The 27,944-nt window shown below is 55.2% G+C and overlaps 1 protein-coding gene across 3 annotated transcripts in view; it reads left to right on the top strand.

Annotated features, from left to right (window-relative positions):
• The window catches only part of LINGO1 (leucine rich repeat and Ig domain containing 1), a 203,400-nt gene that overhangs the window by 22,180 nt on the left and 153,276 nt on the right, over positions 1–27,944 (top strand). For all 3 annotated transcript variants that reach the window (XM_032618375.1, XM_032618359.1, XM_032618367.1), the window contains exon 2: positions 1,593–1,706. The gene's annotated coding sequence lies outside the window, so the exon portion shown is untranslated. The remainder of the gene's footprint in view (positions 1–1,592; positions 1,707–27,944) is intronic.

Genomic DNA, 27,944 nt, shown 5'->3' with positions numbered 1-27,944 from the left:
TTGCCATCTTCCATCCACGTTATGGCAACTACCTCCAAGCCCCCTCCATCCATGCGTCCATCCATCCCATCTGGAAGGCCTTGTGAGTCCCCCTGGGGACTTAGGCCTGTGTTTTATGGTGCCATGTGGGGAATTAAGAGGAAACGGAGGGGCTTGCCTGGCCTGTCAGGAAAGAAGGGAGCTGCTAACCCTCGTGAGGGCTGCTGGGAGCCAGACCCCATTAGATGCCGACTTTCTGTGTCCCCCTTTCACCATGATGGATATAGCCACCTCTGAGTGCTACCTGCACTCGCGTTTTCTTAACCCTTGTCTTTGCGTTGACTCACGTTTGAAGGTGGATTACCCAGCGCTCCCCACGCCACACATCCATGAAATCACAGCTGTGATATACTTGTCACTTAAAAAAAAAATACACAGAAATATAAACACACACCTATGAAAATAAAAATGTTTGTCTACATCCCACCTAGAATCCCCTTATGTGCCTCCAGCAGTGTGTCCCATGCTTAGAGAATCACTGATGGGGTTGGAACCTCTTGGCAATAGCTCAGAAAGGGATTTAGGTCTTTATGTGAGAGGGGGATTTGGGTCTTGGTCTGAGAGGCTGAGGAAACTAAGGCTCAGAGGGGGAAGCTTGACCCGGGGCCACACAGCCAGCAAGTGAGGAAGCTGGGAGTCGACCTGCCTCCTCAGACTTCCAGCCCCAGGCCTGTGTCTTGGGCCCTTGCCAAGGAGACAGGACTCCCTAGTGTCTTCCTCCACTCATGGAGGGTGGGGGGACAGGGACCCGAGCTGCTCTTGGAGAGTGTTTGGTGAAGGAATGAACTAGAAGAGGCTGGGGAAGGAAGGCGGGGAGGTGGGTGGCTGGGAGCAGAGGGCATCCTTGGGAACCAGGAAGCTGGGGCTCAGGCCCAGGGAGGGGCACCCCTGGTGCTCTGCTGTGCCCGCCCTCAGGGGCCAGCCCCGGGGCCTGCTTCCTGGAGCCAGGCTGGGGGGGAGGCAGGCCCTGGTGTTGGCTGGGCACCTACTGTGCCTCAGGCCATGCATCCCTTGTCTGCTTGTATCTTCCCAGCAGTCCTGGCGGGAGGGACGGTATCCCCATTTTACGGATGAGGGAAGTGAGGCTCAGGGACTTGACTTTCCTAAGGTCACAGAGCCAGTGGGTGGAGGAGGCATGTTCAGACACCCCCCTCTCTGCCTGCTGCTAGAAGCTCCATCATTCCCAGAGCCCCACCTGCCCTAGATGGTGGCATGTGAGTGCATGTGAGCGTCAGTGAGTGAGAGCATGTGTGTGTAAATGCCCGTGTGTGAGTGATATGTGAGTGTGTCAGAGAGTAAGTGCATGTGCGTGTACATGTGAGAGCACATGAGTGTGTATAAGCACAAGTGTGCCAATGAGTGAGGGCACGTGCGAGTGTGCGAGTGTGAGTGTGTCAGCAAGAGGGAGAGTGTGTGCGTGTGTGTGAGATGTGTGAGTGTTTATTGCCCAGCCGGGTGGGAGCAGACTCCCTGTGTGCATGGCCCCCCGCTGCTCCCCAGAACTGCCGTCTGCTGCTCCGCTCTGGCTGACGGCCCATCTCCTTCTCCCACAGCCTCCTGCTCCCGCAGGCCCTGAGGCTCCTGTGCCCACAGGCAAAGAGAGAGACCGCGTCAAACCAGGCTGATCCCCCAGCAGCTGCACTCCCCAAACACCTGCCCGACCTGAGGTAAGAAGCTGCTCTGGGCCGCTGGGAGAGCGGGGCTGGCGTGGGCCATGGGGGGTGGATGTGGTGTCCCCAAGGGAGAGGCTGTGGGAAGGCCATCGAGGGGCAGTCTTTCCGGGGGGTGTTCCCATCTCTCCATCCCCACGTGAATTCAAGTCCAGGAGGTTTGATTTGGCTGGGCCATCTCCCAGTAGTGCTTTCGCTATGGCAGGGCCCTGGCAGCCAGCTCAGAAGCCGGGGTCATTTTTCTGAGTGATGCGGTCTCACGGGCGTGCCGGCTGATGGGTTCCCACGTGGCATGGCACGTCTCTAATGGTGAGCTGAAGGGCTCTGTCCTTGGTTCTGTCCCATCGTTGAACAAATGTGTGCATGACTCTGGGTCAGGAGGGAGTGGGAACGTGTGGACTGAGACAGTCAGGGTCCAGGAAACTGTCAAGAGGCTGGCCCTGGCTCCAACGTGTGGAATTTAATGGGGCTCCAAGCCAGAGGCAATGTGTGGATCCACACACCTTCAAGGCAGGATGAGGCTCAGCCCCAGGTGTGTGCGTGTGACAAGCACTGGTGGCCAGGTGACCTTGGCTCCGTGTGAGCAGAGTAGATGGCCTCTTGGACTATCACAAGGAGCAGGACACCCAGAATGTGGGAGGTGACAGACCTTCCCACTCTGTGTCTCACGTGAGGGGATGTGGAGAAACTATAGCAAGTCCCAAAGAGGTGGTAGATGGGGAAGTAGGGGGGCCTGGGTTGCTGCCTTGCCTGTGACTTTGAACAGGTGACTTCCACCCTTTTTCCCGGCCAATGCTTTGTTCTGGACAGGCCTCTGTGACCCCTGAGAAAGTTTGCTACACAGAAGGAGCACCGGGGGAGGGCTCAGGGCAGCAGTCTGGACTGGAATGTTAACCCCATTTTTCAGAGAGAGAAGACCTCACAGCTCAGCAGGGCAGTGGGCCTCAATCCCTTCTGCTGAAGGACTGGGTGACAGTTGTGGTATGGCTGCGGCTCAGCCGACACTGTCCTCCCATTCAGGAGGCCGCGGGGTGTGGCAGGGAGCAGACGGCTGGATTTCCTTCCTGGGTGCTAGGGCTCGTTTTGAAGTCCAGTTACCTCCATCAAAATATTCCTGCTAATCAGTGAGCCCCGGGTGGAATGAGCAGCTAATTAGCCCCTCCAGTTTAACCTGTAATTGCTGCTGGGAGATGGGGAGAGAGGATGTGGTCAGGGTTATCTGCAAGGCAGCCAGGGGTGATGGGAGGACTGGGGGCAGGGGCGTCAGGGAGGTGGTGGCTGGGCCCTGCCCATCCCCGCCCCCCCCACTTCCCCATCAGGGGCTGCAGCAGCCTTCCCGCTGGCTAGGCGACAGTGTGAGGCACCAGGAAGCTCAGTGGGCAGGGAGACAGGGGAACTAACAGGGGCCCCTCTCAGCTGGGGGGCTGGAAAGCCCTGAAGAAGGGCTGCCTGAGTGGAGCCTGGAAGGCTGTAGGATTCATTTAAAATGTTCTGTTTCTCTGATAATAAAAAAGCCTGCATTTCTCCATAGAAAATGTGAACACTTGGGTGTTTTACCTGTCAGTCTTTTACAAAATACATATTTATATCATAATTGGGATCAAACTGCACTTACTGTTTTCTAACCTGCCTTTTGCACTTAATACTATACTAAGATCATTTTCCCATCATTAAATATTCTTCTGTAATGTGATTATTTATTTATTTATTTTTGGCTGCGTTGGGTCTTCGTTTCTGTGCGAGGGCTTTCTCTAGTTGTGGCAAGCGGGGGCCGCTCTTCATCGCGGTGCGCGGGCCTCTCACTATCGCGGCCTCTCTTGTTGCGGAGCACAGGCTCCAGACGCGCAGGCTCAGCGGCCATGGCTCACGGGCCTAGTTGCTCCGCGGCATGTGGGATCTTCCCAGACCAGGACTCGAACCCGTGTCCCCTGCATTAGCAGGCAGATTCTCAACCACTGCGCCACCAGGGAAGCCCTGTAATGTGATTTTTAATGGCAGTGTAATGTTCCAGCCTGTGTGTGCCGTAGCACGTTTAACCAATTCTCTGTGGTGGGGTTTGATTGTTTCCCGTCGTGTGTCATCATAAAGAATTCCTGGATGAACAAGATGACGTATGTAGAGTTATGATGGGTGGAAAAGGATTGGGGGAGGAGGAGGGTCCAGGCTAAGCAGAGGTATAGAGGTGGGGGACTTTGGAGTGTTTGCGGAGTGAGGTGCCCAGGAGGGGGGCAGGGATGGTCACCGGGAGCCTTCGAGACCTGCTGAGGAGTTGAGACTTGACTAAGCAAAGCCCTGGAGGGAGCTCAGGTCTTTCTTTGCCATCTCCTGCCTCCTCTGGCTGCTCCTGTGGTCGGAGGGGAGGGGGCAGGTTGGTGGAGTGGGGAAGGGCAGATGCGGCTGGGGGTCCCAGATGCCACAGCCCTTGACCTCTCGCTCCCTGGAGGGATCAATGACATTTAATTCAAGCCCCCCTCTCTCTCTGGTGAGCCCTGCCCAGGTCTCATTGCAGGAGGGACACACACACCAGCTCTGAACACTTACTGACTTCTGAATCAGTGCTGCAGCTCAGACAGGCCTCCCTTCTTCCCCTTGGTGGAGGGTGGGAGGTGGCCCATGACCTTGGAGAGCCAGGAAGGGAGGCTGGGGGTGGGGTGTCTCTTCCAGGAAGCTTCCCTGACCTCTGGGCCCGTCTGGTGGCCCCCTCCCTGTCCTCATTTCCCCGTGCACGTGTGTTCACGCCAGCACTGCTCACATGCTGGGCGGGATTACCTGTGGGCGTGGGTCTTTCTCCCCACAGACCTCAGGGCAGACCTAGCCTGATTTGCCCCTCTGTTCCCTTTGTACCAGGTGCTGCACCAATGCTTACTGAAGTCATTCATTCATTCCATGGCTCATTCATCGTTCGACACGTACTTATCGAACACCTGCTGCGTATTAGGCACTGTTCTATGTCCCCAGCATTCACAGGTGAATAAGTTAGACCAGGTCATTGCCCTCATAGAGCTTAAATTCTAACAGAGTAGACAGAAAATGACCAGAGAAGTAAATTCATAATAAAGGTTAGGGAATAATAAGAGCCGTGGAGAAAAATAAGGCTGGAAAAGGGAGAGAGCATGCGGGAGAGCTGTTCTCTGCAGGGTGGCCTGGGAAATGCCTCTCAGCTGAGCTGCCCTGTGAGCAGAGACCTGAGGAGAGGGAATTAGGCCCCTGGAGGTCTGGATAGGCTCTGAGCAGGGAGCAGCCGGTGGGGAAGAAGGACTGAGAAATGGGCTTGCGGGGCCTCTTGTTAGAGAGTGTGAATGGAGGTTATTCATGGCTCACAGGCTCCCTCTCACAGCCTCATGGGGAAAAAACTGGGGAGGGGCTTGTGGGTCGGGGGGAAGAGTAGAAGCTGGTAGGCCCATGCGGAGGCCCCAGCATCAGTCCAGAGAGAGCTGGCGGACTGGGCCTGGATGGGGAGGAGTGGCTGAGGGTAGGAGACTGAAGGGGTACTGAAGGATGGACTGTGGGCTGTGAGGGGTCAGAGCCTGAGAACAGGGTGGCTGGTAGCGCCTTTGACTGAGCTGAGCTCAGGGGGCCAGGGATGAATTTGGAAGGGAAAGGAAGAGTCCTGTTTGGAAGTGGTATGTTTGAAATGCCAGTATCCACGTGGAGGGGATGCACAGACCGTGGGTTTGTACAGCTGCAGCTGAGGGCAGAGGCTGGGGTGGGCATGTAAATGAAGGAGTTGTCAGCAGTCTGACCCAGGTTGGGGGTGCGGGGGGGAAGGGTGTGTGTAAAGCCTCAGACCCTGGGGACTTCCCTGGTGGCGCAGTGGTTGAGAATCCGCCCGCCAATGCAGGGGACACGGGTTGGAGCCCTGGTCTGGGAAGATCCCACATGCCACTGAGCAGCTTAGCCCGTGTGCCACAACTACTGAGCCTGCGCTCTAGAGCCCGCGAGCCACAACTACTGAAGCCCGCGTGTCTAGAGCCCGTGTTCCACAACAAAGAGAAGCCACTGCAATGAAAGGCCCACTCACTGCAGTGAAGACCCAACACAGCCAAAAATAAATAAATAAATAACAACACAAATAAGTAAATAAATTTATTTAAAAAAAGATAAAAAATAAAGCCTCAGAGCCTGGACAAGATCATGTACAGGAGGAATCTGGGCCTTACTGCTTAGGGATCCAGCCCATGGGGGCTCCTTGCCCATGGGTGGGCCTGTTACCCCAGGCTTGCAGACAAGCTGTGTAGATTTACCAGCCTGGAGAAACTGCTGTCAGCTCACCCTCCCTAGGTCTTCTGTAACCACAAACTGGGTGGTTTATTTCTCATAGTTCTGGAGGCTAGAAATCTGAAATCAAGGTGTCAGCAGGGTTGGTTCCTTCTGAGGGCTGTGAGGGAGGATCTATTCCAGGCTTTTCTCCTTGGCTTATAGATGGTCATCTCCCCCCTGTGTCTCTTCACATGGCGTTCTCCCTGGGTATGTGTATGTCCAAATTTCCCTTCTTATCAGGACACCAGCCATACTGGTTGGCCACACCCACCCTACTCCAGTATGACCTCATCCTAATTAGTTAATTACACCTGCAATGACCCCATTTCCAGATAAGCTCACATTCTGAGGTACTGGGGTTTAGAAACTCAACATATAAATTTGAGGGGCAAAACTCAATTGGTAACAGCATGCGACTAGCCTAGGATTTCCAGAGCAGTGAACAGTGGACCAGGAAGCCCTGGTGGTGGTGAGCATCTCATGCCTTGAGGTATACAAGGTAGTGCTGAGGCTGCCCTGAGCTGTCAGGGATGGAGAGAGGAGATTCCTACCCCAGGGCTTCCTGGTGTTTGTTTCAGGCCGGGGTTTTTTTTTTTTTTTTTGCGGTACGCTGGCCTCTCACTGTTGTGCCCTCTCCCGTTGCGGAGCACAGGCTCCGGATGCGCAGGCTCAGCGGCCATGGCTCACGGGCCTAGCCGCTCCGCGGCATGTGGGATCTTCCCGGACCTGGGCACGAACCCGTGTCCCCTGCATCGGCAGGAGGACTCTCAACCACTGAGCCACCAGGGAAGCCCTCAGGCCGGGGTTTTAATTGGGGCCCAGGAACATGGTACCTGGTGTGTGACGGTAGCAGCCCAGTCCCTGTACACTCAGGGTGGAAGGCAGGTACGCACAGTCGGGACTGGAGGAGGAGCTCCCTGGCCTCTGCACCCGCTAGCTGGGTGACCTGGGGCAGTTGCTTTCACTTCTGAGCCTCAGTCTACCTTGACTGTGAACCAGGGACCATCTTGCCTGCTTGTTTTTGTCACAGGCCTCTGGTGAGGCTCGAAGGAGCGAACCACTGGGAAAGTGCTTTCCTTTTGCAGACATTTCTTAAGTGCGGGCTGTTTGCTAGGCTCTGTGCTGTCCCCAGGAACCCAGAGATGAGATGGTTATGGCCCTGGTCCTCAAGGAGCGCACAGGCCATGGAGGCGGGTGGGCGGGTGAAGGTGGCACTTTAGGTTATGCCCACTCTGGGGTCCAACTGCCTGGAATCCAGTCCCAGCTCTGCCTCTCACTAATGGTGTAAATTTAGGCCACTTACTTAAGCTCTCTGGGCCTCAGTCTCTTCATCAGTAAATTGGGAGTAGTAATAGCATTGACCTTGTATGGATTAAGTCGGTTGGTGCACATAAGGGCTTAGAGCAATGTCTGGCACATAGTGAATGCTCAATAAATATAATTTAAGGTCATCAGCTACAGGACAGTGTGATAGAGGACAGCAGAGGAGGTTATGGGGAGATGTGCATCGAGAGTCTGGCTCTGGGAACCTGACAGACGCAGTCCCTGCCCTGTCTGGGTGCCCTGTCATCCTATTAACCCCTCAGTCATCTGCCACCCTTTGTGTGGATGGTGAGGGGGGTATGGAGCAGGCATGCCCAAAGGGAGAGGTCAAGGCCTTCGCACAGTCTTAGGTGGGGGTCCGGCGGGGGGGGGGGGTCTGTGCAAGTTGGGGGGGCAGCTGCCACTTCTGCCTCTGCCGCCTTGGGCGCTGTGCAGTTCGGGACAGGGTGCCTGGGGTGTTTGGCTTTGTTAGTCTTTGCTTTTAGTCCATAGTTTTCATAGGTTTCGGGGAGAGGAGATGGTGGGGAAGCAAAATTAAAATTCTCCTTTGAGAAGTTAACAACTTCCCAATTAAAGGATTCTTATTTGCGAGATGCCTTAGAGGCCTTTTCAATCAAGAGGCTCTTCTGAATAATAAAACGTGCTTGAGCTGGGCTTGGAGAGAGACAGAGTGGAGCCTGAGCTGCAGATGAGAGGGTGGGGGACACTGAAGACGGGTGCCCCCAGCCTTGAGAATGATGGTTGTGTGTGATGGGGGTGGGGTGCAGCTCCTTTCTGCTCAGCGGTGGAGATGGGGATTGGCATGGGGAGGGCAAAGAGGGGGAAACTGTCCTTACCTCCACCCCTTGCAGCCCTTACGCCCCTCTGGCTCTAGCCTGAACGCCACACACTGGTGCCTTCTACTGTGAACCCTCTGTCCTCTTCCACTCAGGCCAGGAGAGAGTTGGGAGGAGGCTGGGGTGTGGTGATGACAGTCTGTAGTGGTGAACAGGACCTGACCTTGTGCTCAGGAGCAGACAGTTTGCAGAGGGGGCAGCACCTCTTGGCTTCTGAGACCCTGGGCTCCGTGGTAACATCCTGGGTGTGGTTTTGTAGCTGTTTGGTGGGTGTGTCCACCTGCCTTTCAGCTTGGCACCCCTACTCAGTGCTACACAGCTGGTTTCCTGGGAGACCAGATCTGTCCTGCTTGGAGCTGAATGTCTGCTGGGTGTCTCAGGAGAGCTGCATCCTCAGATCCTGCTGGGATAAGACAGCCTAGTTTCCCTGAATGTCTAGAATGTGGAGGCCTCTATTTCCTGAACCCCACTTACAGATGAGGGGGCAGTGACGTAAAGTGACCCCTAGACGCAGAGAGGGGTGCTTGCTAAAAAGGGGCTTCTCTTCCCATGTCCCCCGTGGTCTTCCAGGTCACTGAGCAGAGAGGAGTTGGAGGGGATGTTGGCCAAGGCCTTTCCCTCAGCGGGCAGTCCAGGCCTTTACCCCAGTCCCCACAGGTTCCGCCCCTAGAACCTGTCAAGGTCGTTTGAGGAGACCATGCCACGGGTGGCTCCGCTGTCCAGGTGGTGTGGAGGATGGCGGGAGTGTTTTCAGTCTGCACCTGCTTTCCTACCCTCCCCCCACATGTCCTACTTTCCGGGAGCCACCGCAGCAAGGCTGTCTGTGTAAATACCCAGAACCGTGAGAGCCAGGCCCCTCCAAAATGTCGATCAACCGTGCAAGTGCTCCCTGGAGTCCTGGGGCTGGGCCGATAATTGGGAGCAGGCGATGTGCTGGTTGGGGACAGGGAGGGCCATCCAGCAGCCTGGGGAGGGGAGGGCATCAGGGTGGGAAGGCTTCCAGCCCTGTTGCTTTGGTAGGTGCTTCACTTCTCTTAACTTCAGTTTCTCCATCAGCTCAATGGGCATGATGAGACCTATTCACAGAGGTATGTACTCCATCAGTGGGAGTCTTCTACACCCTTCCCTCTGAATCATTTAATGAGCCCATCCTTCCTGAGTGCCCAGTGGTACTGGGCTTGGTGGCCACGAAATGAGTAGGTGACATAGTTCCTGCTTTTGGGTAGCAATGTGAACTTAGTGGGACTGAGGAGAAATGCTGGGAGTACAGGAAAGGGAAGGAGATGAGGGCTGGAGAAGTCAGGGAGGGCTTCCTGGAGGAAGCTGGAACTTAGTGTTCAGGAAGATTTGGGGAAGGAGGTGGGGCAGGGAGGAATGTAGAGAGGGCAGGCCTGGTTGGGTGAGCAAAGACCAGGAAGGGGATGGTAATGGGGGTGGGGAGTGGGGGGTGGGAAGGGGTTGCAGTCAGAGCCCAGAGAAGTCCTAGCCCTGGACCCCTGGTGGTGGGGGGGGACTAGAAATTGGGAGTGGGACAGCTGTCTCTTGATTTAGGGCAGGGGGCAGCAAACATGCAGCCTGAATCCCAGCACAGAGCCTGGCATGGGTTGGGGCCTGTGGCGGGGGGCAGGGGTTCACTGTGTACATACAGAACTCCCCAGGCCCCAGGGCCTCGGGTGGGGGGTATGGAGACTTCGTGCAAGGCCTGGGAGGAGGCTGGTGGCAGATACCCAGACTGGCAGGATGGGCCGGCGGAGAGGCTCTGGCTGGAGGTGCCGCAGCCTGAGGGCAGCCTCAAGCCTGGATTAAGGAACCGGGGGTCTGGCTTCTTGAGGGCCACAAGACTGAGAGATGGAGAAGTGGGAGGGGTCTGTGGTGGGTTGGGAGGGCCAGGAGAGTAATTCTTATTGAGCACCCGCTTGTGTGCCAGGCCCTGAGTCAGACTTGCTCTGAACTTGGGCTTGCACAACAGCCCAGAGACGGGGTGGCACTTAGCTCATCTGAGGAGTTGGAAGCTAGGTCAGAGAGGCTAATGACTCACCTGCTCCAGGTCATTTCAGATCTGAACTCCAAACTTTTATTTTATTTAAAAAATTTTTTTGGAATATAGTTGATGAACTCCAAACTTTTAGCTTTTTCAGTGGCCCCACACTACTGCCCAGGGCTGTGGGTTTTAGAGGTGATGATGTCCCAGATTTCTCTGGGTGGGCTCAGTAGAGGGACACCCAAATATGCAGTCTTCCTTGACTTTGCCTCTCTTGGGGAGGCTCAGAGAGGTCAAGGGTGTGCCCCAATGCCACACAGCACTGAGGTCGGCAGTCCCTGGCTCCCTGGAGAGGAGGTACTCTGCTCCCCACCTCTAGAGGGTCTGGTGGCCCCTGCCAGGCCCTTCCAGATCTGAGGACAGAGGTAATCTTTGCAGCCACAAGCCTACTCATGTGTCTTAGCCACTGAAGGAGGCTTTAAAATCTCAGCCCCAGATTAAAACCTATGAGTGCTTCAAAACAATGAAAAATTTCCCTAATAAAAGAGGAGGCACACTCAGGTGTGTCCTAAATGAATGGAGTGACTTCCCGGATTAATTCAGGATGTATGGGAGGGCACCCAGCTAGGAAAAGTGTGCGATGGATATTGTAACAAATTGTTTGCTGGCGAGAGGAATAATTCTTAACGTGCGTGGCTGCAAGCGGAAGGCACCTTGGCTCTTCGCAGCGGCGTCCCTCATTTGCTGGACCTGAGCGGGGTCTCTGCTAGGGCGGCCTTACCTCTAGGCCTCTGGACCTTCAGTGATGACCTTCCAAACCCAGAAGCCAGTCTGAGTGGGAGTGCGTGTGCCCCGAGTCTGTCCTTAGAACCCCGCCCCAGGGCCTTTGGAGTCCTGCCACCTCCCCCTGCTCTGTGCCCTTCGCCCGGGGGACAGGGCTGTGTTTGCTAAGTGGTATTCCTCCTCCGCTGCTGTGTGGGCCAACTCTTCTCAGATTTCCTGACTCTCAGGCCTGCCCATTCCTCCACCTTAGACTATCCTGGGGAGTCTCTGCACAGACTTGCTCTGAGGCTGCCTCAGTTTACCTGTCCAGGGCTTGGGCCACTGCCTCTTCCCCAGCTCCCTAGCTTCAGGCATGGGGGTTGGGGTGGGAGCCATGTTGTTCTCCTTGGCCAGCACTCCCAGCCTCCTGAAATGTCTTTGTGCTGAACCTGGGGGAATGGGAGGCTAAGCCAGTTCACATGGGGAACATAAAGGAACACAACCACCGAGGCACAAATGACAGACAGGCCTCCTGTGCTCCACTCCCCACTCCCAGCCAGTGGGGGTGGGGTAACCAGCACAGGGGCAAGAGCCCTGATTTCTGGGGGCAAGTCTGCATTTAGTCCTAGCTCCCCACTTTCCAACTATGGGACCCAGACAGCACGCATAACCTTTCCTGCTTCCTCATCTATAAGAGATGGGGTCTTTTTATCATCGTCATCGTCTCATATATTTCTTTAAAAATTTATTTATTTTAATTAATTAATTTTGGCTGCATTGGGTCTTCATTGCTGCGTGTGGGCTTTCTCTAGTTGCAGCGAGCTGGGCCTACTCTTCGTTGTGGTGCCTGGGCTTCTCATTGCGGTGGCTTCTCTTGTTGTGGAGCACAGGCTCGAGGCACGAGAGCTTCAGTAGTTGTGGCACGGGAGCTTCAGTAGTTCCCGCTCACGGGCTCTAGAGCGCAGGCTCAGTAGTTGTGGTGCATGGGCTTAGTTGCTCCGAGGCATGTGGGATCTTCCTGGACCAGGACTTGAACCCGTGTCCCCTGCATTGGCAGGCGGATTCTTAACCACTGCACTACCAGGGAAATCCCTCATCTCGTATTTTTGAAAACAAGATCTCATTCACCCACAGAACAGTCCTAGGAGATGGGTCCTGTTATTATCCCCATTACGCAGATGAGGAAACTGAGGCTCAGAGAGGTCAAACAAGTTGCACAGAGTGGCGGGACCAGGACTCAGGCCTGAGTCTCAGGTCTGTAACTGCTTCATGAAATTGTTTAGAGAAAAGGTCCCAGATCATAGGTGCTGCTCCGTAAACCTCATCCCTACCCATTCCCTTTTCTCAGTTGAAGAGGTGCTGACACCCTTCAGAGGCTGGGACAGAAGACCATGGGGACAGGAAGCCCTGGCCCCCTTCTCACTAACCCCTCTGGCTTAGAGCTGACCTGTCTTTTCATTCATTCATTCATTCATTCAAGTGTTTATAAAATACCTCCTAAGTACCAGGTGCTATTTCTAGGTTCTGTGGATAGAGGAAAGTTACACATGCTTCACCTGCCCTCAGATGGTTTCCATTCTTCTGAGAATGGCAGTGAGCCAAACCTCAGATAATTTCAATAGTGTCAGACTGTGATGATTTTGGGAGGGAAGTAAACAGGGCCATGAAACAGGGAGTGGCTGGGGTGGGCTGAGTGGCTTTGGAGGGGGAGGGATCCAGGCAGGACTTTCTGAAGAGGTGACCTCAAGTCTGAGAAGAAATGGCATTCCAGGTGCCTGAAGAGAAAGACTAAGGCGTGGAAATGGGAAGCAGCTGGGTGTGTGTGAAGACCAGGAGGAAGACAGCACGCTGGTGGATAGGGAAGGAGGGAGAGGGGAGGCCCTACCAGTAGCAGGTTTTATTCGGAGCACTGGGGGGTGGCGGAAGCTCTGGAGAGAGCTAAGCAGGAGAGTGACAGGATCTGACGTGCTTTTCAAATTCCATTCTGGCCACCGTGGGGAGAGAATGGATTAGAGCCAGTGGCAGGGAAAGCAGGGAGCCTGGTGGGCAGGTGGGTACAGGATCTGGAGGGGAGCCGTGGGGTCACAGCGGGGGAGGAAGGTGGACTCGGGATGGTGAGAAATGGATGGAAGGGGAGATGCTGGAGATGGGCCGTGTGGGGGGAAGGCCGAGAGTCCAGGTCTGGGGAGGTCAACTTGGCCTGAGTGGCCCCACTTCCGAGATAGGATTCTGGGCCAGGCAGAAGCGTGACAATCCTCATTTGGACTTGCTGGGTTGAGGTGCCGAGGAGCTGTCCAGTGGAGCGTCACTCCCTCAGGCCCTGTGGGGACCTACTGCGTGTCTCTAGACACTCTCAAAATGACTTCTTGCGTCTCTTTATACTCGTTCCAAGGTCAAACACGTTGGGTCATCTCATTGCCAAGTCCAGTTTTCAGGTGAGGAAAACTGAGGGGCTCTTATCTCACTTCAGTCCCTGAACTGCACACTGCCTCCCTCTAGACCCCCGGCGTCGACACTGAGAGGAGACAGCAAGAAGAGGAGTGACACTTCATAGGAAGGTGGCAGGAAAACTCGCGGAGCCGGGCATCATCTCCTGCTGACGCCTGGGGTGTGTGTGTGTGTACGTGAGCATGCGCATGCGTCAGGCCCATTAACAAAACAGAGAAATAAATTAACAAGTATTCAACCCACCAAATGTTCCTTCTGTTCTGTATAATAGAGCATGCGAACGTAATTTCCCCCTGGAGCAAATTGCTACAGCTGAACCTGCTCCTCATTTTCCTCCAAAAACTGCTTAAAATTCTGGAACGCTTGTTGATTTCAGGTCCTTTCCCTTTCTGCCTCCTGTCCCCAACCCCCAGGCTGCTTCCCTCCACCTTCCTTGTGCCAGGCCTCAGAGGAGCCAGATTGTCACAGAGCGAGAGTCCCCGCCCTGCAGATGGGAGGATCCTGGGGGGCAGCGGCTCAGGCCGGGGAGCGGGGCCTGTATGTGCGGTGAGGGGCTTTTGGAGTGCTGAGCACGAACAAGATGCCCAGGGCTGGCAGAAAGGACCAGCGGCTTCCCACTGAGCCCTGCCACAGTTGTGCTGTGTGACCTTGGGCAAATCACTGCCCTTTCTGGGCTTTAGTTTCCCTGGCAAAGTGAGGCTGAACGTGCCTGCCATCCCACGGGATCACACCTTGAGGTGTACAGAGTGCTGTGTAAATGGGAGCCATCTCCTTCTGAGGACACCATGAGCAGGGAATGGGCGCCCCCCCTTATCCCACTCCCAGGCCCTTCTAAGGAGCCTCTAGATTCAGGGTCTCCTGCCCTGCTTCTGAAATCCTCTAGGGCACTTCTAATTTTCTTAAAGCAAATTAATTTTAATCCACTTTAATTAAACATGTTTTATAAAAATGTATATTTATTTATAGACCTTCTTTCTTTCTCTGCATATCCTGATCATTTCTGTCATTCAGAGTCCAGCCCAGGTCTCCACGTGCAGGCAGCCCCTTTAGGGGTGGGATCCTGAGTTGGGGGGAGGCCCTTTCACGTTGACTACTGGTTGGCTCGGGCCAGGCTGAGTTACCTTTCATGGTGGCAGAAGGGGGACGCGGGTATCCGGTGCTCAGGAACCATAACATAACTTCCTACCCCTGTCTTGAGGGGTCTGGCTATACTTTACGGAAGATGCAAAGTTCCATCAATCCTGCAACTACCTCTGTGCTCCTCAGCAGAGGAATTAAACCGCAAAGAAGCTGCTGAGACTTTGCAGGCCGGATGAAGGAGGGCCTTGGCTGGGGTCTGCTGTGTGACCACAGGGCCAGCCAGCCAGGATCTGAGCTGTCTTCAAGCCCTAGGATGGCCCCAAACCTTGTCTCCTCCAGGAAGCTCTCCTTGACTTTGACATTTGTCTTAGTCTGCTTGACTGCTGTAACAAAATACTGGGTGGCTATAACATAGGCTAGGTGGCTTAAACAACAAAAATTAATTCTCTCACAGTGCTGGATGCTGGAAGTCCGAGACCAGGATGCCAGCACAGTCAGATTCTGGTGAGAATAATCTCTGTAGCTTGCAATGGCTACCTTCTCGATGTGTGCTCACATGGCAGAGGGAGTGAGGAGTGGGGCGTGGAGAGAGGGAGAGAGGGTGAGAGAGGTATTTCTGGTGTCTCTTCTTATAAGGGCACTAATCTTATTGGATTAAGGCTTCACTCTATGACCTCCTCTAACCTTAGTTATTCCTTTACTCCAAATACAGTCATACTGGGGGTTAGGGCTTCAACATGTGAACTTTGAGGGATACAATTCCATCCATAATGCCATCCCTGCTCTCCTGTCCCCTGGCTGCATCGAAGCTGCACAGTCTAGAATTTGTTGTAAACTGTTGGCTTTAATTTTCCCCAAGGTCTCCTCCCAGCACAGTCCTGGGCACACTGGGGCCCCATAATGTCACTGTGGCTTGAGCTGCTTCCTGGCTGAGGCCAGAGTTTGAGGGAATTTCCTACTCCTTCCTACCTGGTAGGTGGGCCCTGTACCCCAGCCTCTCCCCACATCTAGGCTGCTTGCTGGTCATCTACGGTAGGGGAGCCTCCAGACATCCACACCTGCCACGCCCTTCCCTTCAGTCCCCACCATTGCTCACAGGGAAAAGTTCAACTCCCTTGGCCTACTCTTCATGGTCCTTCGAACCTGGCCCTTGCTTGACCCCTTTAGCCTCACATCCTGCCTTCTCCCTTGTACCAAGAACAGGTCTTACTACTTTGTTCCCTGTTTTTGTACCAGCTGTTCCTCCTGCCAGGTAGAAAGCTGTCTCCTCATCCGGCCAGTGAACTCCTATGTATTCTGCAAAACCCTCTGAAGTACAGTCTTCCCCAACTCTCTGGGCTGAGTTAGTCTCTCCCTCCTCTGAACTCCCACAGCACTCTGTGCTTCCCTGTCTCTGTGTTTGATACCCTGGATGGTCCTTGTCAGGGGCTGTGTCTGGTTCACCACTGGGTCCCAGTACCTCCTCAGTGCCTGGTTCCATGATTATCTCTGAGTACCTACTTTCTAGGCACTTTTTGGACCTAGGAGGCTGTCTCCGTGGAGCTTACATTCTAGCAGAGGAGACAGACATTAAACAAGATGCATAAGCAAAATACGTATTGTGTTAGATCGTGATAATGTCAAGGAGAAAAAAATAAATCAAGGCGGAGGAAAAAAGGAAACGTCAGCAGTGGAGTGCTCCGTTGAGAAGACTTCAGGTAAAGACCTGAAGGAGGTGAGGGAACCACGTGGATACCTGGGGAGAGCATTCAAGGCCAGGGAACAAGGGCCCCCAGGTTGGAAGCATGCCTGGCCTGTGTGAGGAAAAGGGAGGAGGACTGAGTGGCAGGACAGTGGGGAGGGAGAGAGAGAGGGGTGGGACTTGATGTCTGAGAGCAAATGGGGCCAGAGCTTGCAGACTATTGTGAAGTTTTTGCTCTGAGTGTGTCGGGAGCCACTGCAGTGTTTTGACAGAGTGACACCTTGACTTGGGTTTTAAGGGTCCCTCTGGCTGCCTTGTTGAGGTCACTGTGGAAGCAGGTGTGCAGGGAGGAGGCTGTTGCAGTAATCCAGGAGAGAGGGATGGTGTCTGGACCAGGTGGTGGCTCTGCGGGTGGCAAGAAATGGTCAGATCCTGGGTCAATTTTGAAGGGAAAATCAGTGAGACTTGTTGACAGTGGATCACCTATCCCGGGTGAGAGAAAGGGAGGAACTAATAGTTGACCCCGTGGTTTTTGGCCTCGACAGCTGTGCAGATGGGGGTTCAACTACTTTTGAAATGGGGACTTTGGCAGGATCAGGCTTGGGGTAAAGTAAGGCACTCAGCTGTGATAATGTGAAGCTTGATGCCCCTGTTAGTTGTCCAGGAGGGGTGTTGAGTTGGGTATTTGGTGACTGTGGTAGGCTAAATAATGGCTCCCACGGATGCCCATATCCTAATCCCTAAAACCTGTGAAAATTACCTTATATGGAAAAAGTCTTTGCAGATGTGATTAAATTAAGGATTTTGAGATGGGGAAATTATTCTGGATTGTCTGGGTGGGCCCCAAATGCAATCACTAATGTCCTTATAAGGGGGAGGCAGAGGGAGGTTTGACTACAAAGAGGGAAGGCTATGTGACTGCACAGGCAGAGATTGGAAGTGATGTGGCCACAAGCCAAGGAATGCTGGAGGCCACCTGGAAGAGGCCAGGAATGGATTCTCCCCTACAGCCTTTGGAGAGAATCAGCCCTCCTGACACCTTGATTTTGGCCCCAGCGAAACCAGTTTGGAACTGTGAGAGAATAAATTTCTGTTAGGTCACCAAGTTCGTGGTAATTTTGACAGCAGCCCTTGGAAATGAATACAGTTGTAACAGGCCTAGAGAGTTAGTGAAGCACCCTCAGTGTCCCGGGGTCATGGAGAGAGGGAGTGTGTGCCCTCCTGTGGGGCATGAGGTCAGAAAGCCCACAATGATGGGGTCAAACCTCTGCTGTGATGATAGCAATGACAATAATAATAATAATAATGATGATGATGATGATGTTGCCATGTACCACTTGCCCAGCCCTTGATGGATGAGTAAATCTTGAACATTTGCTCCTCATGATTCCCCTGTGATTAAGACTGGGGGCTGGGGAAGGCTAGGTGAACCCTTACAACGTGTCAGGCCCAGCGCCTGGGCTTCGCTCCTCTAGTGTTATCTCGGTGACAAGGCCCATCTCTGTGGGGTGGGTGCAGGGAAGGGGCTGAGTCTTCCCGGAGTGGTGGGAACACCTCACCTGGCCAGGCTAGAATGCTGCTCTGAGGAGAGCCCCTAAGAGCTGGGCTCGGCTTTGCATCCTGGCTCCTCCACCTGTAAGCCGTGTGGCCTTGGCTCTGCCTCAGTGTCCTGTCTGTAAAATGGGTGTATTTATAGTGCCAGCCTCATGGGGTCATTGTGAGGCTTAAATTATTACATGTAAACATGTAAAATGCTTATAACACGTCAGCTTTTAACCCTCAGGCCTTGGGGGGCCAGGACCGTGGCGGAAGGAGCTTTGCAGTCCCCAGTTCTGGGTTCGAATCCCAGCTTCCCCAGCTGTGTGACCTTAGATGCTCAGTTTTCTCCTCTTAACACTAGCTGCTTGCGGGGCTCCTGGGAGAAGGACTTGGTGGCTGATATGTAAAGGGTCTGTTATGTTGGGGCCCCCAAGTTGGGGGGCTCAGTCGGGGCCAGCTCTCTACCTTCCTTCCCGCAAAGCCCTGGGTTGGTGACCCATCCCCAGCCCGCCTCTACTGTGAGCAGATTCTGCTTTAGGGCTTAGAGGGAAGCAGGGGGTACATGGGTGAGGGGTGGGCTGGGGACTCTCCAGTGGCATTGGGTGTGGCAGGGAGGGTGGCCAGGGTAGCCAGAGTGAGGCCTTAATGCACCTATTAGCACGCGCTGGCTGCGTGCTTTTGGTTGTGGGGTCCTCCGCAGCAGCAATGTATTCGGGCCCATTAGAATCTGCAGGTAAGATATGCGGTGATATTTACAGCCCAAATCCTCGTCCTCATAAAGGGAGGTGGGGCTAAGAGCTGGGAGGGGGGAGGGAGGGGCTGGACTTTTTGATAATGTCATAAACGGAGTCTGTCTCCCTGGAAACGGTGGCAGTGGTGGCGGCCACAGTCTGGCAGATGTGCATGCCATAATATGGGCCCACGGTGGCGGTGGCAAGGACGTTGGAAGGGATGAATGGGCTATAACTCAGCAAGCTTGGGGCTCCGGGACAGCCGGCTGTGCTAATGAGGGCATGGCGGGGATGCTGATGGAGGGATGGGGGCTTGGAACTGGGCATCTAGGGCGACAGTTGGGTGCCTGCGGCTGGCCAGGGTTTGGGGGAGACCCCCCAGCCTCTGGCCCAGGGCCAACCTCAGAGACAGGCCAAGCTGGCAGGGAGACACAATGTTTTTCTAGGCCTGGAGGGACACAGACATAGGGCAGAGTGCTGGAGAGCCTTGGCTCAGGCTGTGGGAGGCTGTATCACAAGGAGCAGGGAGTCTGGTGTGAAGGAGGAGATGACTGGGGAGGCTTGGTCGTGCCTGGTATGCAGGGCCCTGTCCAGGGCTGAGTGTGATGGACCCACACTGCCAGAGCCTCTGGGGCCAGGGCTTTACCTAAATTGTCTCATTTCAGAGAGAGCAAGGAACTAGTCTTCAGCTACCGACCAGTCGGTGCTCCAGCCTGGGCCTCCACCTGGGCCCTCTGGGACACTAACAGGAAGTAGAAGGCAAGGAGGGACTGGGACCTGGAAAATGGTAGGCTCGAGGGCTGCATTTGTAGTCCAGAAATCTCTGAGGGGCCAGAGCCCTCTCCCCAGACCCCGACCTGCAATGGCCACCAACTGCCCCATGGCAGAGCCAGGTCTGGCCAGGGCATCCCAATTAGAGCTACAGATGGACAGGTTGCTTTGGGTAGTAGTGAGCTTGCTCTCTTCAGAAGTATGCAAGCAGGGGCTCAATGACCATGGCCAAGGAGACCAGAGAAGGAATTCCTGATGGAGAAAGGGGAGAATTTGGGGCCTATCCTTCTAGGCCCGAGGCAGGCACTGTCATCCTGACAGTGGGGGATAAGATGGCCCATGACATGAGAATTGTGTCTGTGGCTCTGCCCCTATTACAATGTGCATTGCATCTGAGTCCCAGGTCCAGGAGATGGGAGACCCGAGTTCTAGTGCCAGCTTGTGTCTGACTTGCTGTGTGACTTCAGATAGAGCCCTTGGCCTCTCTGGGCAGGAGCAAGGAGCACTGAGGCTGTGGGCTGGGAGCTGCTGAGGAAGAACCTTAGGGCCTGATGCCGGGCACTGACTCCAGCCCCTTTTGGCCACTTTCCTCTGCAGACAGTTGAACCCAGGTAAAGGGGGAGGATAGAATCCCAGGAGTACCCATATCCCCATCGCTGATCCCTGTGAACAGAGTCAGGGCTCAGCCCAGGGTCAGGAAGCTTCCTTTCATCTGCCGCTGCTGAGTGGCAATCAGCCCCGTGACCTGTTGGCCTGCTGCTCTCATTACTGATACCAGAGGCTTGAACTGGATGGCAGATGGATTGTGTGGGTGGTAGGCGCTCATGCTCTGCCCGGGGGCAGGCATCCGGGACCGTGTGTATGAGTTGTGTGTGTGTGTGTGTGTGGTGTGTGTGCATTGGGCAATGGTGGTTGGAACAGGGCTCCTGCAGGATGCCCCACAAACTCTGGTGTCCGTGGGGGTGTGAGTGGAATCGGGTAGCGGCTGCTCCTTGATTCTGAGGTGGAATCTAAGCTGGAAGGTGCTTGAGGGGCAGCGGGCCCTGGGTGAAGTGGGCAAGGGGCTGGAGGGCTTGGCTGGGGACAGAGTGGGCATCAGGCAGGGGAGGACAGACCTGTTGGGTGTGGCCATCGTTTCGTGTGAGTGAAGGCCCACACTTCCCTGCTCACTTAAGGAGCCAAGAAAACCTTCTGGGAAATTGAGGCACCCTCACCTGCACAATCTCACCACCCCCTAGACTGCCCCTCCACAGACTCGGCTCCCTTTTACCCATCCTCCCCAGAAAGGGCATGGGCTGGCCTGCAGCCCCCTGAAGGTCTGGCAGGGCAGGGATCAGAGCTGCTCTGGTGGTTGGATCTCAGGAGAGGTTGGGAGCCCTCCCAGAGCCTCATGGCCCAGTGACCCCCTTGGAGCCATGGAGGTGTGGGAATGAGAGGGATATTGTCTGTGAGGGCTGGCAGGAGCCGAGGGGTGCTCTCAGGATTTAAGGGAGGGTTGGGTGGGGCCTGGAGACAGCTGAGTAGGCATGACAGATGGGGTCTCTGAGGACCATGGAGGCGCAGCTGCGCCTCATGCAGGTTCCCAGGTGAGGGCACTGGAGGAGAGCTCTGCTCCGGGCAGGGCCTCTGGGGGGCTGCCCGGCCCCAAGTGAGTTTCCAGGGCTGTGAAGTGGGAGCAGGGACACTATTCTTAAAATCCCTCACTCTCCTGGTCTGTGTGACCCCGGGGAGCGCCTTTATCTCTGTATATCACTGTACAGTAGTAGTTCCCTCTCAGAGGGTCATTTGTGCTGGAAGGTGCTAGAAATCACATGTCCTTTCTCTGTGGAGTCAGGGGCTGGGATGCATGGGCTCCAAGGGTGGTGGGATGGGTGGGGACCAGGCTCAGTTTCCCGGTCTCTGTTCGGATACTAGCTGCATCTGTTCAGATCTCACTTACTAGCTGTCCACTCAACTTTGTTGTGACTAGCCTCCTCATCTGTAAAGGACATTGGGAGGGATGAGCTCGTGGGGCTCTTGTGCCCAGATTAAGAGTCCATTCCGTCAAGCCCTGCACATAGTAGGTGCTCATTAAATATAGGTCATCATTGTTCTAACATCGGAATTGAAAGTGCTCAGAGCTCCAGGCAACCCCTTCCCCCCACTGGCCTGCCCCCCTCCATGCTCTATCGTTCTGTCTGTGTCAAAGCCTCCCAGGAACAGGGTATCCAGGGCTCTGTGAGTCCTCAGCAGTCACAGGGATCAGTCTCCATAGCTCAGATGTGGAGACTGAGGCCTCAAAGGGAGAGGGCTATTGCAGGTACCTGGGCTCTGAGAGCAAGTCCCCAATGAACCAGGTGAAGCTGAGGGGGTGGAAGGCTGGTGGGATTGTAGGAGGAGAGGGAGAGGCTGAAGGCCGCTCCCCTGGCCCCCAACCCCCATAGCTGAAGCTGGTTCCTGCTAATTAGTGCCTTAACAACCTTGCTAAGGCGCTCTCTCCCGAGGATGCTCCCAGCCAGATAATTACAATGATTTTTTTTTGGCTTCTGGGGGCAGCTGGAGGTGGTAGGGGAGAGGGCTTTTCTGGCTTTTTTTACTGTCCACAGGGATTTCAAACCTACCCACTCTCACATCATTTGGAGAAGGAAAAGAAATGTGTTAATGGACCTTTTCCTGCAGCTGAGAGGACAATTTATGATAGAGGTGACAAACTTCATTTTAATGACAGGCAAATTCCACTTTATTTTAAACTACAGATTTCCCCCTTTGTCAGTGGCTTTTGGGCATTGAAAGTGGAACCGAGGTATCAGGTTGGCAGGACCTGGGGGCAGGCTGACTGCTCAGGGAGGCATGGGCAGAGTCTCCCGCTTCCATCTCACCGGTTCGCCTGCTCACATGCATCCCCTCCTTTTAGGGGCTTGCTTGTGGGCTCCAATCGTGGGATGAGGAAATCGAGAGGAGGTCGAGAGAAGTTAAAAGACTTGCCCCAAACTGCTCTGGAATTGGAGGGGTTGGTGGGCGGCCTTTGAACCTGGGCTGTGGGACACCAAACTCCACACTCTTTCTACTCCATCTCGCTGCCTGACCAGGGATGTGCGGGGGTCCAGCCAGAGTGGGACTGTCTGCCCAGGGACAGGGAGCACAGGTTGGAGAAGCTAGCAGAGTCCTCCAGGCTACCGGCCAGCCCTGGCCCCAGAGCACCTGTGGGTCACACTGGTCTAGAAGAAGGGCTTGCAGCGTTCTTCTTTCCACACGGAGGATGCCCGCTTGAATGGTGTTCTTTGCAGGTCTAGAGGCAGGACCCATAGTGGAGATGGGCATCCCATCTTCCCAGTGGCCCTCTGAATGAGTGCGGGGCTAGCACGAGACCCCGGAGCCTGGCTGGAGAGGGATGACCCAATTTACTGAACAGAGACAAACTCAAGGCCAGAGAGGGCAGGCAGCCTGCCTAACCCCCCACAGATTTTCAGGGCCAGAGCTGGGATGGGAGGGAACAGGATGTGGAGCTGAGCCCAGAATCTTCCTTCCCGAGTTATTGCATCTGTGGAATGGGCCCGACAGCATCCTGCAGGCAGAGGGGTGGCAGTGGGCTTCCGAGGTCCCTGTTGGCCCCCTCTACCTCTCGGGTGCTGCCCCAGCTCCTGGCCCGGTTTCCGGGGCCCTGAGGCCCAGCCCCAACCAGCTCCTGCACGGGGCACTCCATCAACACTGTGAGCTCTTTAGAGCTTGGAGAAGGTCTCGGAGGGCAGGGCAGTGTGGGCGCTTCCTTTCTACCCTCTGAGAACTCTCAGTAGAGAATCCCGGGGCTGAGAAATCCTGGCTCTCAGACCCTTGGTTTTCTAGGTCAGAGGAATCTATTGCAGACCCTCTGCCCTCCCCTCCCGCCCCATCTGGGACAGTGGGATTTGTGAGGGCTCATGGGCCATGGGCTGAGTGCATAGCGGGCTCCAGTCAGTGCACCAGAGTCTGACCCAGCCTGCCTCTCCTCACTGGCGACCTTGGGCAAGTCTCCACTCCCCGTGAGAAAAGTGAGTTAAAACTCACCTCCTGGTGGGATGGTGGAGGGGGGCAAATGCCATACGATGTTGTACATTAGTCAGTGGCTCAAAAGTGATGGCAGATGTAAAATTCTGAGAAGCATGAAATCTTGGATATCACAGACCTTTTGAGGTCCAGGGTCCTCGACTGTCAAGAGGTTGGATTTTTGGAGCCCCTGGCCCAACTCGAGAAGCGGCGTTGCTCCTCCCCCAGGGCTGTGATGCTGTCATCCCACCTCTATCTGGCTTCATCCTCTGACTTTGTCTCACTCACCAGGTGCCTGCTGGTGAGGAGATGTTTGTGTTTGGGTGCGGTGTGGGCTTCAGCTTTCTGGGTGACTTGAGCCCAGGGAAGGGCCGCAGTCCTCACTTGGGAGCCTGAAGGTGGGACCAGCCCCTTTCTTCACAGCCCACCCACTTGACTGGCCAAGGCAGGGGGTGGAAGGGGGCAGGTGTCTGGGCTCTCTCTGGCCCTGGGCGGGCAGCCTGCCAGGCCAAGCTGGGAGCTTCAGCCTCCTGTGTCCCTGGCCCGGAATGGCTAAGCCCAGCCCTGGCCAGTCCAGGGGCTCAGAAAGGGCCTACTGACTCCTGCCCAGTTGAGGAGGATGAATCGTTCCTGGGGAAGAGCCCCTGGGTCTGGAGTCAGGCTTGGATCTGTAATCCACCTTTCCTAGCTGTGACCTCCCAGAGCCTCAGTTTCCCCATCTATGGGGAGTGATAGATGGCAGCAATGATCTGCCCCTCTGGGCACCGCCACTCCAGCTGAGAGCACGAAGGCTAATTTGCTTCCTGGGATGCAGGCCCCAAATTGTATGTCCCTTCATCCCAGGGACCCCCCATCTCAGGAGGTTCCTGGGCAGAATTAAGCCCCCCGGTTGGCATATTTGACCCCAGATCCCAGCCCCACCACTAACCACAGTGTGACTGTGGGCAAGTCACTAAACCTCTCTGGGAACTCAATTTCTCCAACTGGAAAATGGGGCACAGCAGGGTCTCAGAATTAAACAAGCTCACGTATGTTGCACATTTAGCGCCGAGTGAGCATGTAACGAAAGGCAGGTCTTACGTGAGGTGCCCGGTACCTAGGAGGTGCTGGGTGATGGTGGCTATTTCAGGTCCGCCCTGACCTCTCTTCCCAGGGACCATCTCTGCTCATGTGTGAGGTGAGGGAGGGAGCATAGGCAAGTGGATGACAGCGGTCCGGCACCGTCAGCTGTGGTCTCTGTCCACAGCAGTGGGCGAGGGGCTGAGGGGCTGCCTTCCTTCCCTCGTTCTCTCTCCATGTCAGTTCCCCTGCCTCCATCCATGGCTGTGTTCGGCTTTGACATTGCCCAGCCCAAGCTGGAGTATGGCAGGGAAGGAGAGCGATTCCTCCCATGGGAAGGTATCCTCCTTGACCCCTTGCTGACCCTGGCCACTCTGTTGGCCGACAGACCTCCCAAAGCACCTGCTCTGTGCTAGGGGAGGAAGGAGAGAGGCCCAAGTCATGAGGGAGACTGAGAGGTCATGGAAAGCTGCTTGAAGGAGCAGCCTCAGGAGGACTTGAAGTGGGCTAACTTGGGGGAGAAGGGAGGGCCCTTGGGCAAGTGGCACGGCAGAGCAAAGCCCTGGAGGTAGGATGGGCCAAGTGGGGTTTTGGCCCTCTCCTGGAGCTCTTGGCAGACTTCCGCTCATCCCAAGGCCGGCTTAGCATGGCCCCTTCTGGAGGCCTTTGCTGACTTTGTGGCAGCTGGTGGGGGCTTTCCTGCTCTGAGCCTCGCCCTGCCATGGGAAGCCTCCTCTGTTTCTGCCAGGATGGTGCTAAGCGGTCATCAGCCCCTAGTTCAGCTCTGTGGCTGTGAGCCTGGCCTGGGGCAGGCTGCAGCCGGGACTGCACGCCAGAGCCCATAAACTGTCCCCGAGAGCAGTGGGAGCCGTGGAAGGGTCTTGAGCAAGGGGGACCTGAATGAAAGCAGGGCTCATGGAGGAAGGACAGGGCGGGAAGACCTGCGGTGACAGGGCTGCAGCAGGCAGAGAGAACTCTCTGGCAGAGGGACCCTGCGCCCACAGCCTGCTGCCCCGCCCTCCCCACTTGGCTGAGGTGCCTCATCTGACCTGAGAGAGGAATGAACTGAGAGTGTGGAACACCCTGCAAGGTGGGCATCAATCATCAATTTTCCATTAAAAGCCTGGGCCGTGAATTTCTCTCTCCTGCTGTCCTCTGACAAGCCTGGCCCTGTCTTGGCTGGGTTATGGGTGGGAGCAAAGGGGGGCGGGTGAGGGGGGATGGGGGTAGAGCTCTGGGTGATGGGTTGGGGAGCAAAGGGGGGTGGGTGAGGGGGGATGGGGGTAGAGCTCTGGGTGATGGGTGGGAGCAAAGGGGGGTGGGTGAGGGGGATGGGGGTAGAGCTCTGGGTGATGGGTGGGGAGCAAAGGGGGGTGGGGGAGGGGGGATGGGGGTAGAGCTCTGGGTGATGGGTGGGGAGCAAAGGGGGGTGGGGTGAGGGGGGATGGGGTAGAACTCTGGGTGATGGGTGGGGAGCAGAGGGGGATGGGTGAGGGGGATGGGGGTAGAGCTCTGGGTGATGGGTGGGGAGCAGAGGGGGGGGCGGGTGAGGGGGAATGGGGGTAGAGCTCTGGGTGATGGGTGGGGAGCAAAGGGGGTGGGTGAGGGGGGGATGGGGGTAGAAACTCTGGGTGATGGGTGGGAGCAAAGGGGGATGGGTGAGGGGGGATGGGGGGTAGAGCTCCTGGGTGATGGGTGGGGAGCAGAGGGGGGCGGGTGAGGGGGTTGGGGGTAGAGCTCTGGGTGATGGGTGGGGAGCAAAGGGGGAGCGGGTGAGGGGGGATGGGGTAGAGCTCTGGGTGATGGGGTGGGGAGCAGAGGGGAGGCGGGTGAGCGGGATGGGGGTAGAGACTCATGCTTCTTCCCCACCACCTATTCCTCTCCTCCTTCTAGGACAGGAGACTTGTGTCCTTGTCCACCATCCCAGTCTGCCCCTCAGTGTCCGCATGAGGAAATCAGAGTTCTCCTTCCACAGACCTGGCTCTCCTCCTTCACGGCTCTCCCCACAATTTGTATTTATTGCTTTATTTGCTTAATGTCCGGCTGCCTTGTTCACAGCCCTGTCTCCAGTGCCTGGGACAGAGGAGGTGCTCAGTAACTATTCGTTGAATGAAAAGTGGAAAGAAAAACTCAGTAGACCGCGGCTTGGACAGACCCCCACCCTCAGGAAGCCCCCAACCAGGGAGAAGAGGCGGAGGAAGAGGAAGCTGAGGGCCTCCCTGTCTGCCCCAGGGGACCTGCTTCTGTCCCTTTGACAGAGGGCGAGGGGCCCAGCTGTTGAAACCCAGCAGGAGTGGAGGCAGGAGCTGGCCAGGAGGCTGGGGTGCTGGTGGGACAATGAACAGTCACAGGTTAGGGCAGGGGTTGTGGTGTTTAGGGCCAGAGGTGGCCTCACTGGCAGTGGGTGAGGCCGCTTGTGTTACTTTGTCATAAACCCTACAGTCCTCTGCCCTTCCCCGGGCCATTTGCCACTCCTCTGGAGCAAACTTGTTCAACTTCTTTGTGGATCGTTTGTGTGTTTACTTCCCTTCTTCTAAATAACTGGCTTGTATGGCTGTTCCTTGGTTTAGTTTCAGGCATTACCTAGTGAGTTTTACTATAGAAGCTGAGGATTTAGGGGCTCCCTGGTGGTCTAATGGTTGAGAATCCGCCTTCCAATGCAGGGGGGCGCGAGTTCGATCCCTGGGTCGGAGAACTAAGACCCCACATGCTGTGGGCAACTAAGCCCGCGCGCCACAGCTAGAGAAGTCTTCACGCTGCAACAAAAGATCCCACGTGCCGCAACTAAGACCTGACACAGCCAAAAAAAAAAAAAAAAAAAAAAAAAAAATATATATATATATATATATATATATATATATATAAAAAAAAGAAGCTGAGGATTTAGTTCCATTTGATCACCATCCCCCTGCTTTCCACTCCAGTCACCACATTCTTGGTCGGCTGAGCTTCCCAGCTGAGCCACATAGAATACTCTGATTACTTTTCCTTTCTTTTTTTTTGTGGTACGCGGGCCCCTCACTGTTGTGGCCTCTCCCGTTGCGGAGCACAGGCTCCGGACGCGCAGGCTCAGCGGCCATGGCTCACGGGCCCAGCCGCTCCACGGCATGTGGGATCCTCCCGGACCAGGGCACAAACCTGTGTCCCCTGCATCGGCAGGCGGACTCTCAACCACTGCGCCACCAGGGAAGCCCTACTTTTCCTTTCTTGACAGCTCTGTTTTCCCTGGAGCTTATCTTCTTGCAGGGTTGGAGGGGTGGGAGGGATTAGGGCCTTTTTTTTTTTTTTAAATACTTATCACTTATTCGATTCCCAATTCTCCCCCAGTTGGGTAATCTCCTCTCAACATAAGTAAACACGTAAAGTACTCTATCAATTTCATCTTCTGGATGAAACTTCTCCCTGAGCCTTCTGACCTGCTCCAATTCAGTTTATTTAGATGCCCGTTGTGCTGCAGGCACACTGGGATGGGCCCCCTCCGTTACTTGGGTTCCCTTCACCTCTCTTGGGTTGGATGTCTTGCTTCCCTTCTTAGTTGACACTCTCATTTTGGTGGAACACATCCTCCAATAGCTTCCAGAAAAGGTGCGTGGAAGGTACATGTTTTGAGGACCTTGCACGTCTGAAAATTCTTCCTTCTGCCCGAATCTTTATTGATAGTCTGACTGGGTATAGAATTCCAGATGGAGATCTGTTTTCCCAGAATTTAGAGGGGGCCCTCCTTTAAAGTTGTTGCTTTAACGTTGCTTATGGTGCTGGTGT

This window comes from Phocoena sinus, chromosome 2 (genome assembly GCF_008692025.1).
Source record: "Phocoena sinus isolate mPhoSin1 chromosome 2, mPhoSin1.pri, whole genome shotgun sequence".
In the NCBI taxonomy this organism is placed as follows: domain Eukaryota; kingdom Metazoa; phylum Chordata; class Mammalia; order Artiodactyla; family Phocoenidae; genus Phocoena; species Phocoena sinus.
Note: the sequence above shows the minus strand (reverse complement) of the source record. Positions and strands in the feature narration are given on the sequence as shown.